The sequence below is a fragment of the Amblyomma mixtum genome, chromosome 8 (assembly GCF_055824585.1).
Source record: "Amblyomma mixtum isolate Tamu chromosome 8, ASM5582458v1, whole genome shotgun sequence".
NCBI lineage: Eukaryota > Metazoa > Arthropoda > Arachnida > Ixodida > Ixodidae > Amblyomma > Amblyomma mixtum.
Genome location: NC_143019.1, coordinates 44,536,893 through 44,552,691, shown reverse-complemented (window position 1 = coordinate 44,552,691; position 15,799 = coordinate 44,536,893).

Sequence of the window (15,799 nt, the reverse complement as noted above, 5' to 3'; positions counted from 1 at the left end):
ACGAAGTATTAACCGTGATGGTGGAAGTATTAGGCACCGACAAAATGTTGAAGTGGCCAGATTATGCAACCATTATAGTCAGGGCAGGCAATTTGATTTGCACAAAGGAAAATATCAATTCACAGCTACAAATGGTTTGTGAATGGTTCTCAGCTAACAGACTATGCATCAGTCCGAAAAAAAAAAAAAAACTAAGGACACATTATTTCATTCACAGAATGAAACCGTCAACCTAACACTAAAATAATTATGTATGGTTGCTCAAACAACACACATATGGCTTCGATTATCTTGGAGTAGCCATGGCCACTCTATGACACTGGCGAGCTCATAGCGATGCATTTTGTCCGAAATAGGCCTCTGCCTGCTACTTTCTTATTCAGGCTCGTGAACATTTCGATTCAGATGTATTACGAATAACTTAATTTGCTTTATTTAGCAGCCATTTATCGTACTGCATTGAATCTTGGGGTTGGACTTAAGCTTGTGCCGCGATATCGCCAATGGGTTAATTCCCATGTATGCGGAATTGGTCAATCTCCACTTTACACTCGAAGGTCCCTGATTAGGCCACTAATTGGGTGCATGTGTTCTTGCTTGGTTTGTGCATTAATGTGATAATTTATGTTGTGGGTACAAATACTTATGTACGTTCTAAAGAAATTAATTTCATTCGTTTTTACTGCGCTATATATTTTTACAACAATTCAATGTAATGCTTGTCTAGTCTTAGTATAAGATCTACATTATATTTCGCATCCGGGCCCAGGAACTAGCTACTTGCTGTTGGGTTCAACAGTGCTCCTCTGCAGATTCTTTGTACCGCATGCGACGCAAATAAACATCTTTTAAGTGCCGCAGTTACTACCACTTTGTCATTTCTGGCTTAGTGTGTATTCTAACTCCCAAGCTGTGCTCCATAATGGAAAATTCTTTCCCTTCCCAGACAAGTCATGCCACCTTTCAAATTGCAGTATGCCCCGCCGCGGTGGCTCAGTGGTTACGGCGCTCGGCTGCTGACCCGAAAGACGCGGGTTCGATCCCGGCCGCGGCGACTGAATTTCGATTAACGCGAAATTCTAGAGGCCCGTGTGCTGTGCGATGTCAGTGCACGTTAAAGAACCCCAGGTGGTCGAAATTTCTGGAGCCCTTCACTACGGCATCCCTCATAGCCTGAGTTGCTTCGGGCCGTTAAACCTCAATAAACCAAACCAAATTGCAGTATAAATCGTTTATAATGACCACGGAACATAATTTTTGTATATAGCGCACTCATCCGAGCCTGCTATCAGGCTTCACAAAATTTTTCCACGTTTCTTTCATGATGTAATCAGCTTCAGACTCTTTCCACATCCAGATAGATGGTGGTCCTTCTTCTCACCTAGTATGTTATCACGTACTGTCTTATGTGTTTGTTTCATCGTATGAGTTGTAGTAATCTCTAGCCTGTACCGTCTTTTCATGCGTTTCTTGCATATTATGTTTTATGTTGTACTGTTACCAGGAGTATTCCCTGTTCAGGCCGTTTGCGTTGTCTTCCACTGTCGTTTGACATAAAAATAAAGCGAACTGAACTGGACCGAGCGAACATGGCGGCCTGCACCACTACCACTGCAGCACACGGCAGGACACTGCGCTCGCCACCGCGTGAAGCCAACTGCCCCCGGCGACCTCAGTGGGCCATCCCATTAACTAATAGAAACGAGTGCTGGTTATCGCTGTCACGCGCCGCCGTTGCGGTGGTCGACTTGCGATACGCCCTTACGAATACGTGGTGGGCGAACGAGCGGAATTTGGATGGGAGGCAGCCACGTGTGCTTGTACGGCGTGTGCTACAGTCCCCAGTGAGCGTACGGGCAGAGAGGCCCCCCGCACGTGGCGAGTCCCTGAGGCGCGACATAGGGTCAAAGCCAGCGTGGCAACCCGTCCTCTTTTTCGTGTTACTGAATGGTTGCGCACTGGCGAGGAGGTACTCGCTCAGCGCAGTTTCGAGCCTCTCCAGCTGGTCGATTGCCTCCTTTTGTCTTGCACTCGCGTCTGCGTCACTAACTGCCTTCGTTGCGAAGCGCTCGATGAGCGCGGTTCGGCGCCTTCGTTTCATTTATTGATACGAAAGCATTATAGGCCTCATGCGAAGGAAAACGCGTCACCGGAAGTTGTCCACAAGATGTGTCCGCAGCAAGTGGTACCTCTGAAGTGATCTCATTCAAAAAAGAAACTCGCTGGCAGTGGGGTTCGAACCCACGCCCTCGGCGTGCCAAGTGAGCACGCAATGCATATGCCACAAAGAGCCTTTTTTTTTTCTTTATTGCATGGAAGTACGCCCATTCTCACAGGCTTCAAATCCAACTTAACCAGGTCGCATCACGCAACCCGTCATACACAGTCGCATCAGCATCCACTCTCACTTTGTAAGCGCATAAACATTTTGAGAGACACACGCATGCATCAAGGAGAGGAAGCCAGGCAGGAGGTCGATCCTGTGCAGCATATACCCCCCGCATCATAGCACACTGCTCTCTGAACAGAGACTTCGATGAACGTGGCAGCTCTGTGTGGAGATCTGTAGTGCGGCTCTTCCAGAGGCTAAACAGTCCTATGAGCAATAAAAGATATGATAGGACCTGAGGACCTTCCATTCTAGGCAAAAACCTAATGGTATATATGGTGTAATCTCAACGTCCTTTTTGACAGCCCGTCGAAGAATGTCCCAAAAAAACACGGCATCACGACAAAACACTAAGCAATGAGCAATAGTGGCTGGCTGCTAACACAAGCGACAGTTCACAGACCATCGTCGATTCAAGCGTATTGGAAGGGCCCGAAGTGAGCGCGTTGTGGTGTGTATGACGGTCAAGTGGGTTGGAGATGTGTACTGATATTAGACAACAATGACTTGCAAAAACAATTTGCTGACGTCATCCAAGGGTTGCTTGATAAGTGTCTTTTGACAAAGATGACTTACAAAGAAAAGTGGCGGACGTTCAAATGCGAATGCTTTCGCATTTCTCCAATTCAGCACACTGCAGTGCTTTCCAAGTTTATTTTTTTCTCTCTCTATCGTTCACTTTCTTGTCCTTTCTCTCTTATCTTCCCCCTGTAGAGCGAGTGTCACAATTGTGGCCTCGGCAGAGCTTTTTCATTTCGACGCTTACAAAACAGCCTCTGCTGGAACCGGTTAGAAAAAAACAAACTGCGAGAAAAAAGGAAAACTGAAAGTGGAAACATGTGTGAGGACCGTTCACGGCTGAGGGCAATGCAGCCTGCGTAACGGCACCTATTCTTTTCGTGTAGTAAGGTTTAAAGTTGGAACATACCCAACAATTCTGGACAAAAGTATTTTTGAGCTGCAGACCCTTTATGAACGCAATATTTTTTATATAATGTAAGATTCCACTGTAACAGTCAATATATCTGCAGATCACCGGATGGCAGTCCTGCAATTTTTTTCTTTATTTAGAGTCTTGCTATGACCAAAAGCATGCCCCATTGGTTTTCTATGGCAGTCTTAAAGGCTTGAAAAGAAACTTTGTCTAAAAGAACGATTTTGCTGTATATCAGAAGAGTGCACCATTAACTTCAATGTTTCTATAACAGTATCTTACAATTTTTCAGTTTTCAAAATTTGTGTCCAAGAATGTTGGACATGGTGAAGGTAGCGCGAGAAATGAGGACGAAAGGAAGAAACAAGACACGGCGCGAGCGCTACTTCGGAACTAAGTCTTTATTTGAAGAACACGGATTATAAACCCGCCTCGTGAAAAATGGTTCATGGTTCATGGGAGTTTAACGTCCCAAAGCGACTAAGGCTATGAGAGACGCCGTAGTGGAGGGCTCCAGAAATGTCGACCACCTGGGGTTCTTTAACGTGCACTGACATCGCACAGTGCACGGGCCTCTGGAATTTCGCCTCCATCTAAATTCTACCACCACGGCAGGGATCGAATCCGCGTCTTCCGGGTCCAGAGCCAATCGTGAAAAATGTTCTGCTTCTTCTTCTCCTTCTTCTTCTCCATGTTTACTGTGGAGAAGAAGAAGGAACCAAAAAGTTAGCGTGAATACCGCCGGGCAAGATATTGAAATGAAGAGAAAAAGTGAGTAACAAGACGCACGGCACACTGGCTTGAAAACGTCGTTTTTAATGCGCTGGCCGGCTGAACATATACAACGGGTCGAGGGTCATCTGGAGGTTTAAGAAGCGCTTTCAATAGCAAGTACCTCGGCGCTAGCAGGCTAGAGACGCTCCTTCTCGTGAAGCACTTTCCAACTAAACAGCTGTTTTCACTTCTCAACCTTGCTATCGGCTATACTTGTGAAGCATGACGTCATCAAGCCATTAATACGAGGCGGGCCCGCTCCACTGGAAGGCGCTTGACGCCGCTCCGTGCCACATTTAACACCTCGCCCACGGTTTCGCTTTGTTTTGAACTAACTAGTGGCCTGCCGTACACATAAACAGGAAAAGGTAGTACACGTGCTGGCTACATTGGGAACTTAGTAAAATTAAGCTCAACTGCGCGTGGAGCAGCGCTAGAGGGAAACAAACGACGCGTAGATAATCATGGGCGGATCCGGACTAGGTTCTCCAACCTGCCTCCGTCAGGTTAACCGCCTCGGTCGCGTAGCCGGCGTTGTCGTTCTACTGCCGACGAAAACAATGGGGGGGGAGGGGGAGGGGGAGGGGAGGGGGGGGGGGGGGGAGGGGGAGTGCATGCGCGCATTACACGGGCAGAGGAAAGCAAAACAAAGACGACAAGAATGTTATGTCTTCGTGACGGCGCCGCGGGGTGGCATGCTAGAATCGGGGCGGAGATACACTGCTACGCGACGTTGGGCTGCAGCCAATACTTCCGCGTGCAACTAGTAAGCTGCTGCTGCTGCTGCTCTGTGCGCTGGCCTCCGCACTGACACCGCACCGCATTGTACTGCGTGCTGTTTCCTATCAGCCTAGCGGGCGCATCGTGTTTTGTAGGTGTCTGTCGCGCGCCGTTCACTCTCTTTCTCTCTCTGCACTTAGGGAGGTACAGTCGTAGGGAGGTACAGTCGACCGCAGGTATATTTGTACCTGCGGTCGATTGCGATGAAAAGGAAAGTTCTGAGAAGACGAGGGACAGATATAGCCGCCGCGGTAGCTCAGTGGTTGTGACGCTCGGCTGCTGACCCGAAGGACGCGGCAATCCCGTCCGCGGCGGTCGAATTTCGATGGAGGCAAAATTCTAGAGGCCCGTGTACTGTGCGATGTCAGTGCACGTCAAAGAACCCCAGGTGGTCGAAATTTCCGGAGCCCTTCACTACGGCGTCCGTCATAGCCTGGGTCGCTTTGGGACGTAAAACCCCCATAAACCCATAAATCCAAGGACCGATATCCACACAACTACAAGCGCTACGTTTCTTCGTAGACGTTCAACGCTTTGTACAACTTTCCATATTAAACGGGACTTCGACCTGTCGAGCTGCCGAGCTGCCCAGCCCAATGTAGGCAGCGATGGCAGCGATGATTCTTAAGCGAAATCCAGGAATGTTTTGCCTGTCCTTATACCTAGCATTGTGCTCCACATGAAAATGATAGAATATGAAATCAAGGAATTGCACGATGAGAAAACAGTCGATTTTAAGGATGAGCCTTCCCCATTGCCTTGCATTCTTCCTTCGTCGCGGAAAAAAAAAGAAACCTAACGCTGCTTTCGTTGATCGCGAAGGTCAGTTGTCTCGCGACGCCCAAGAACACCCTGCAGTTTGGAGGTGCGTGCCAAAAGCAGAGCGGTGTCAGAGCCATCCCTCAGCACAGTGCCTGCGAAGTGCCTGCTGTGCATTGGCACTGCTCTGCGGCCTAAATGCAATTTTTTATTAAAAAACACAAATTTTCTTGGCACTTGTAATTCTGTCTTTTATCGTGACATAGCGTAAATGCCTCGCTATTTCGCCTTTTCAATGGCCGCGAAGCAAGAGAGTTCGGAAGCACGCACAGAATACTCACAGCGGTATTTCATAGAAAACCAGCAATTTCTTTTGTCAAGCGGTCCTTCCGGCAAGAGATGAGAGCCATTTCTCAATCCCTCGCTGCTCATGCAAACTATGGGATGCTCGAGTAGCTCTGTACAAGATACCGGAACCACATTCGGTGAAAAAATCGGTACCCTACGAAATTCAGCAGCACCGAAGTAGTGGCCTATTGGTCAGAGCATTCGTCTAGCATTCGGTGGGTCCCGATGTTGATCTCCAGTACCGGCAGGTACCTACCGTTTTTTTGTTTGTTTTTTAATGGGAACGAGAAATTTCACGGCTGGGTGCTCGGCTCTTCTGGGCCAAAATGCTTGGAAAAAGGATCTTTGACACTTTCCTCAAGCAAACGTACGTAGTTAGGCTGATGACTAAAATGAATCACTCACTCACTGACTGACATATATCATGAAACCAAGAAAAGCATCCTTGTTTCTCCGTAGGGCATCCTCTTTTCACACTGAGCCTCGGAGCGGTGTCTTCCTGCAATAAGTCAAACGAATACAATTAGTCGCCCTTTAAAAAACGTAAATTCCATCAAAACTGTTCACGCGGTTCTGCTTTATTCAGAATTAAGAATTGATTCCTTAACGAACCGCTAATTCTAACACTAGACATTTTCAGTGCGAAAGCACTGCTTCACGAAGTCTAACCGGCTCACGGAGTTTGTGTGAAGCACGACCTTGAGGATGACTTTAGGCAAACCAAAAATAAATAAAATATACATTGTCGTGGCTGGGATTCGAGCTCGCGGCGGCGGGAGCAGATCAGCTTCGCAGGCCACTGCGCGGGAGCACTATGCTATTTTTTTTCTTTTTTTTCTTTATTTTCGAGGTTGACATGAAAACAATAAGAACACTTCAGCTACACTTGAGCTGATACGGGTGAAGTTAAAATTTCTTAAGTTTCACTAGATCATCTAGTAGTGTTACCCACTGGGGTGGGTCACGCTACGCCTGGTAACATTCCCGCAGATAAACAGCACTTTCAACAAAGTTCTCACGTGTACTACGAGTGTTTATATCCGCATGCCTTACTTGCATTCGCGTTTTCCACAAGCTGTGGAGGCCAAGAAGCATTAATAAGTCATAGGGTACCTCTTTGCGATCAACTGGTAGAAATCTGATACCATAAGGGTGCAGTGGTAGTTCTTTCTTGATGGTTCTCTGCAGGACATCCCAGAAAAATATGGCGTCCCAGCAGTCTAGGAAAACATGTTCAATTGTCTCCGGCTGCTTACATAACAGGCAATTTGTTGTCCATGGGACAAAGATTCCTTTTTCATGGAGCCAGTTTTTAACGGGTAGTGTATTAGAGTGCAATTTGAAAAAGAATGTTTTCACTGTCGGCCGGACCGGCATCTTTTTCACCCGTTTTAAAATATCCTGCCCTGGGCCTCCACGGTAAAGGGCACGATACAAAGGTGGCGGCAGCATAATATCAACCAGATCCTTATACAGCTTCTTTTTGGGAACGTTATACAGGTATTCTAGTGAAAAACGCACTTCCAACAACCTGAAGGAAAGGACAACCACACGCAAATATCCGTTTACAGCACCACACATGTTTTCACACGATGACACTATGATTCCGGGGAGCAGCCTTTGCAACCGCATTTGCATAACAGTTCTCAAAAATATGTCATTTTGATCACGAAGGAAAATAAAGCGCGACACCCCTTGACGCTTCTTTATTGCATTTTCACAACGGGTACAAAGAAGTAAAACATGTCAGCAACACTTGCACTGACACGGCAGGTTCCGATCACACCTCCTGTTAAACTGCAATTCACTCTTGTGCTATGCATTACACATCGTCGTCTTCATCAGCTAATACTAATATCGTACTAAAATCGTCGCCAGATGTGCTGGCGACCCAGTACGCAAAGGCGTGAGCCAAGCAGGCTAAATACATGCTTTCGCACGTCTAGTCTGTTTAACTGTACACGTAAAACCTTGCTACTTTTTTTTAATAGTTTTTATTCTGCTTCTGCTTTCGTTTGAATGTTACAAGATTGGTTGAGTTGATTGTCGCTATAAGAAGTACTTTTCAGAAATGTGTGCCTCGGAGGCAAAAGAAATATCAATCTGCAAAAAATGTACGCGGTGAAACACTTGACAAAACTGAAATAAAAAACTGTCTCAAGGCTTTCAGAAACTTCGGCAGAACAGTCAGAAGAGAACTGAAGCATCTGCTATGGCCTCCGCAGTGAAAGTCGGTCTGTTGAAATGTTTCAAGACTTTTTGCGGCGCTGAAGTACTCTCCTGGTAGGTTAGCTCGCCGCCCAATACTCGTCTCCGATTCAATTTTTTTGTTTTCTGTCGCGACAGATGGCGCAATATTCATTTCGTATAGCCTCACATTCCAAACAAGGCGGTGTCTGTTTGCAAAATGGCTTCCCAAACCGAAATGAAAAAGAGCAAGTGAACAAATATGTACAAATAGCAGACACAAACGCGAGACCGAATCTCTGGTTCCGATATTTCGCAAGAAGGCGCGTTCGACTAGAAACTCAATGACCGCTGTTCACCGCGAGAATATTGGAACTCGCTCGACCGTGTCTCTCCGGGCGAAACAAAATTGCGCGCGAGGAGCTAAAGAAATAAATAACACGACAGTTCGGAAGCTGTGCGAGGCGCTGCGAGCAAAATCGCCGCGCCGTAACAAGCGGCGATGGCCGTCTTCCAATTTCAGCCGTTGCGTCCGTCGACGAGAGGCTTCCAATGGCTGAAACCCTAAACGCCTCCACTCGACGAGCAAAGCGCGCCACATGCCCACGCACGCACGCACGCACGCACGCACGCACGCACGCACGCACGCACGCACGCACGCACGCACATAGCACACAAATGCCCACAACATACAGGCGAGGCTCAAACAACCCCAAGTGTTTACGTCCTACGCGCCTCCACATCTTCTTCCACTATAATTCATCCACTTTCGTTTGCGAAGACGGAAAAGCGGACGAATGTTTTTCTTTTTGTATGATTTGTTTTGAAACGTTCGCAACCGGCAAGTCTCCTGATTTCAATTTGTGACTCGTCGCCAACGTTTTAAATGCTTACTAAAAATGACCACGGCACCAGACAAAGACGAAAAGAGACTATTTTTCAGTCTCTTTTTCTTTGTGCTCGTCTGGTGACGTGCTTTTTTTTTTTCTTGCAGGTGTAATGGACGAGTTCGCCAAATGGAATGCCCTGGTGTTTTAAGAGGTTTTTACTACCATCTCCCACCGTAACATTCGTGCTTTCACGCACGCCACCGGTCCTTGCATATTTGTTGGAGACAGCTTCGAAAAATGCGTCCCACCTTAACGGCTGCTTTGTTTGCGGCCAACAAAAGTTCTCCGAATGCGCTGCTGAGTTGCGCCGTGAATCCCCGCTAGAAACGCACAAATAATTTTGTGTGGTGTTTCTGTCGCGAGACAGAACTCTGTGTCAGGCGGCAAGCGTTCTTGTCGTGAGATGTGTCGTGGGACGGAAACTCGTGTCGTGTGTTCTGTTGCACGACAAAGGTGTCTGTAGTGGTTAGCGCGGCCACTCCCTTTTCCCAGTTCGTCAGTAGCCGTAGCATAGCAGAAGCTATCGGCGTCCTGGACTGACGACCCTGTCCACGGGGGCCACCCCTATTCACATTTCACATCCTACAAGCGTGCAAACCTGCATGCGATAGCCACACTGCACCTCTCTTCAAGGAACTAAACATTATCAGGCTTCCGGACATTCATTAAACATTGCTCCTTAAGCGTTATTTTAACGGAATTAAACAGAATAAAAACATTTTCGAAAAACACGGAATACCCGCAGTACTGAACTCTGGGAAATACCTCGAGCATGCACTAACTATGGTAACCAGATGCCGCGTAATATGCTCCCGTCGCTTCTAAACAAACGAGTTGTTTCGTATCCACAATACAGTTTTTTTTTGTAAATATATCATAGCCACATTAATTGCATTTTCTACCTTTTTTTATATTGCATCGTACATTGTATACTTCAATAAATACTCTCCTAATCTTGTAATAGTCTTTCCTTATCTCTTGATTTTGTACCAGATCCCCCAATGTCTGATGCGTTGTGTTTGTATTCTAGATTTGTTGCCAATGCCATGTTTTCGGGGCCGTGAACCCTGTGAAGCCCAGTTAGAGGCTTTTTGTTCACGGTCCTCAGCATCTGTAATGTTGATGTTGGAATAAAATGATGATGAAAATGATGATGATGATTTTAATGGAATGAAAGTTTTTTGATGGAATGAAAGTTTGCATTCATTCGTGCTATAGACCCAAATAACGTGATACTTCGAGTGATTCATCGCAGTCTCGCGTGTACTGCCTTGCAAGGTTGTCTGGGCCTCGTCAAGCTGCAGATTTCAGCTTTTAGCACCGGCAACCCACCAGAATGTCTGGTGATTAAAATTCGATGTCAATGCCAGTAAGTAGAACGGCGTCACACTTAAGCGCGCCATGTCTACCAGTGTTTCGACGCACTTATCTCGAGACAAATGACGCTTTTCAGTTTGCTTGAAAGCGGATAGGGTTTCAAGCATCCTCTATAAGGCGTCCTCGGGCAAGATGTGTGCCGCGTAACGCAGTGTAACTATAAGGGTTTCACTAAATGAGCGCAAAACAAAGGAGGTGGCTGAACGCGACTCGCGTTATTACTTACCTCTAGCACGATATCATACTGCAGGTAATGGGAAAGCATGCGTTTCTGGAATGTAATTCCAAAATCTGAAACTTTGAGCCCGCTTAGGTTTCAGCCGTTGATATAAGCTGCAGATTAGACCTGAGTAATATATTGGCAATGCGCAAACCCGCACATTCGCTCGAGTATACACAAAGCCTTTCCCTGTCTCTTTTCCGAACCTTGTGCTGGAGCTCGAATTTCGTCTTTCAGTGAGCTCTGTTGCGGCGTAAAACATGTTTACGCCGATGCATAGCGAACACCGGCGCGTGCGGTTTACATTAGCTAAATTGAGACCGAATGAGTTGTTTGCATTTGCAGCGGAAAGCTACGCTATATGTTCTTCCGCATGTCGTGTGGCACGTGCGTGTAGGTCCTAAATCGGTGCAGCAGTGTGGAGGCTGCAGAACCGGTGGCGTAGTGCAAACGAAACTCCTCACCTACGAAAATTTTCTTAGACAGTCGATAGACTGTACACAGACTTTCTTCTATAAACTCTATAGAGTTTCTATAGACAAATCTTATAAGCAGTCTACAGGCAATATATAGATTTATGCCCACTCACTTTTAGTAGACTTTCGTCAATATACAGGCTATAGACTATGAATAGACAGAAGGAAATATCTATAGGAAAGTATAGAGTCTCTAAGAAGTCTATGACAGTCTATAGAACATTTTTATAAGGGAGCTGGCCGTAACTCCGGCGCACAGAGTTCTTCTGCCGCGCTGGAGACTCTTAATGTGGTCTGCTCTTTTGATTATCATCAAAAGGAATTGCGCGAGCATGCTGCGAAACTAACGCGACATTTTTTTTTTCTTTCAGCTAGATCTGGTAAGGACACATATTCGTTTATGTGGTGTAGGTATCGTTGGCTTAACAATGCGCTGAAATAAGTCATTCTCACTCTATTTCCCTCTCTCATGGAGTAAGACGCCAAGCACAATGCGTCATGCTGATTGGTCGTAATGTCGGTCGCTGATTGGTCCACGCACACTGATGTCTCTAGTGACGTGCTTACCCGGGGAGGTAATGCGAATGCAGCGGCATAAATGCGACAGGTCTGCGCCCTTAACCAAAGCTTTAAAAGCCTGGGGCCTTCTTAATCAAGTTAAAGAAGAAAATGTGACAGGATTTGGAAGTTGGCCCACCCCCAAATATTCCAAAGAACCCTGCGAATTTTGGAAGTGGGTGTATACCCCAGAAAATAAATTAACCCTTATAAAAATGGTCTATAGAGAGTCTATAGACTTCTTATTGACTCTATTTACTTCCTATAGATATTGCTATTTGTCTGTTCATAGTCTATAGACTGTCTATCGACAAAATTCTACTAAAAGTCTATGGCCATAAGTCTATAGGCTGTCTATAGACTGTCTATGAAATTTGTAATGCCTATAGACTGTTGTCTAGGATTTATCTATAGACAGTCTATAGGCTTTACTGTCTAAAACTTTTTTGTAAGAGAAGGTGGATTAGTTGATGGAACTAAGTGGATTTTTGAGGCTTAGTGGTAAATTAAGATAAATTACTAGAGATTCGTGGGCTGATTAAGGCGGAATAGCTGAGGTTAGGGGGCAGAATAAAGTGTGAGAGTGGGTCGGGTTAGTATGATCCGACGTAATAACCCATTGAAATGTACTCGAGCATTCCAGCCCTCAGATTTTCAAATTTGGCAATGATGACGTGACGGCCTTCTCAGCCAAACAAGAAATTTCGTTACGGAGAAACTGGGTGGTTTTTGCAAGACGAAAACCTAAACTCTGTCGCATTAATATCGTTCCGACCGGCATTGGCATTTCACACCACTCCAGCTGTCGTAGAAATTCGCGTTACACCACAAGGGTAAACATCGGGTATTTTTTTTTTTTTTCTGCACCGAGCACACTCAGTAATATATCTTGGATCTCGGAGCACTACTTTTCTACGGCGCGCTGGTGAACGCTTCGCTGCAGCTTACACGCGGTTGCACGCTTTTAGCGAAACTGCGCGAGGGAACGAAATAGGAAGCGCCGCTTTGAAAAGAGCGCGGGCCGAAGTCTCTATAGCTGGGCTTCATATTATTGCCCGCGCTTTTCAGGGAGGGATTTCATCTCGTCTTTCTCTTTATATTTACGTTTCTTTCATGTCTCGCGAAGCACCGGCGACAAATTGGTTTCCGAATGGATGCGGCCGAAATATGAGACGACGAAGACGAGCCAGTTCGCGGCGTCCCGACAAAAAGATATTGCTTTGCGCACCAGCTCGTCTGCGCATGCGCCGCTGTAGGACGTGCGACCGACTGTGGCCTGAACGTGAGGGCCTCGACGCGGTCTCGAAAGAGTTACCATATTATCCCACATTTAACTCCTGTCACCCCTTCTCACTTCTGTTGCAGAAACGCGAACGGTGCGTAGAAGGAAACTATGCTTGAATTAGCAGATTTCGAACACTGTTTACGCTAATTCAGTCAGTGTGCGCCAATTTGTTTTCAGACACAGTTAGCTGCTTTGGTTTGAGTACGTGGACCCGACCATGACAAAGCGAAATGGCAGTGTTTGCATTCTAAACACAACATGGGTGTAAAAAGAAAGTAAGCTGCCCTCTAGAGAACTCCCTTTACGGGGCAGGGAATTCTGCCCAAATCCTAGGGTAAATTTCCATCACGAAAAACACGGAATACTTAAGGTTGTCAACGGGAGCAAATGCCCACTTTTAATCATGCAAAGTTCTAGCATTTCCGAAGATTTTAGATGATGATGGTGATGATGATGATTATGGTGGTGATGATGATGGTGATGATGATGATGGTGATGATGGTGATGATGATGATGATGATGATGGTGGTGGTGATGATGGTGATGATGGATTGTTATGGTGCGTGGGCAACTGTGGCCAAAGTGCGCCATAGAACGTTTCTTTATTTTTATTGCTCAAGGTGGGGTCAAGAACACATTTCCCAAGCATTTCACCCTAAGGAAGCCGATCACCAGGCAGGAGAAAGCTCGTACCCATTGTATCACCGGTGGGTACCCGGTGGCACTGGGGATCGAACCCCACACCTCCTGCATGGGAGGCGGCTGCTCAAACGACTAGGCCAGCGCTGCGCTGAAGATTTTAGCTGCCGCTTCAATCTGCTTTACTTGCTAACCCCATAACCTTCGGTGCTGCGTTTGAAATCCTTCTCCCACTGCCAACTGCATCAAGTTACTGTGCCTTGCAATGGGAATATACTTCAATTGCCGAAAGTAAACAGTCTGTAAATTTAGTGATCTAAATCTTCTCAGGAACTTGAACAGCGTAATCTGGCCCTAAAAGGGGGTGCGCTAGAACAGATGTTTGGGCAAGTTGGTAACTCATTTTGATCGGAACAGCGCGCACTAAGACACGGACAAGAAGGGAGACACGACACACACGAGCGCTGTGTGTGCAGCGCTCGTGTGTGTCGTGTCTCCCTTCTTGTCCGTGTCTTAGTGCGCGCTGTTCCGATCAAAAAAAGGTGCGCTAGAGCACCGCTTACTCCCTTTTTACTCCCATATAGGTGTGTTCGTGTTTAGAGTGTGCGCTACTTCCACAAATGTGGGTACTGTGTGGTTCGTGCTTTAAAATGTGTTCGGGAAACGCGGCTTACAGTGGAAGTTGCCACCTTTACTGTGTGTGTGGCGGGGGGGGGGGGGGGGGGGGGAGGTTCTGTGGAGCTGCATGCCTCTCTCTCTCGCCCTTTTCTATGTCAGTTTTTGACTCGGTGCTTGCTTTGAGTGCTCCAAAATCAGTCGCCTGTAGTGATCTATATAGTGATCTATAGTGGTCTATAGTGATCTATGCACTGAAGGCTCTAGTTCAGTACTTCACTTCCTTGTCTACCCAGATCTGGTCGTGACAGGTCAAAGGAATGTTTTGAATGGCATTTGAAGTCATAATGCGGCAATCGTTTTCCTTCGCTGCAAGTGTCATTTGCACGTTCTGTCTTACTCAAGCTGAAATATAATCAGCATATATCTGTGCATGCACAATCATTGCTGCAGGCTTGTACTGACTGCCGACATTTAAGAAGTGCTGAGTCAGTTTGTCCTGTTCTCGATAGTGAGTAGTCTTCCACTTTAAAATGTGATACGATTTGGGTTATGATCAATAAATCGAATAAACACGATTATATTCGCTTCAATACGGTATCTTACATCGTGGCGACGCGACCGAACATATAATAATAATAATAATAATAATAATAATAATAATAATAATAATAATAATAATAATAATGTAAGCACAACATGCGACCTTCGTCTTCATCTGTACATAACCATCATCATCGATCATCTTCTTCTTCGAAGGGTTGGTCGCCATACTTGCGGGTACCATTAAAGCTCGCTCCATCCTGCGCTCTGTCTCCCGTCTCACAAGTGGTGGAGTGTGCTCTCGATCCCTGCGTCCTCTCCGCCGCCAGACTGCAGCTACGTTCAGGTCGCCACCTGCTTGTACCATCCGCACCGATGGATACCGTCCGCGACAACACCACTCGTACTCCCGATGGGCCCCCCGTTCTTCTTCCTCTCGATTCGAACCGTCTGGAGCCAGCAATGATGAGCCAACCCGGTTCTTCCCAATCTTCTGGACACCCCACTTGGACCATCACTACACTCCAGCGCGAGCCTCCCATTTTTGCTGGTCTTCGTGGGGACGATGTCGAGGACTGGCTCGACCAATATAACCAGGTCAGTGCCTATAATCGTTGGGACTCAGCGATGAAACTTGTAAACGTGTCGTTCTACCTCACTGCCGTGGCCAAGACTTGGTTCGTCAACCACAAAGATGCCATCCCGGACTGGGCTCACTTCTCGGCACAGATACGACAAATCTTTGGCACATCTGGTGCAAGCCCCGCCGTCTACAAAAAAAAGCTAGATACGCGCGTTCAGCTACCCGGTAAGTCCTACACATCCTACATTGAAGACGTGCTTGCCCTGTGTCGACGTGTCAACAGCGCTATGTCAGAGAACGATCGGGTACGTCATCTTCTGAAAGGGCTTGGGTCATTTGCCTTCAACACGCTTGCTGCTCAGAATCCAACGTCAGTCCAAGACATCTGAACAACTTGCCTTCGTCTTGACGACCTTCAGTCGCTTCGATTAAAAGACACCTG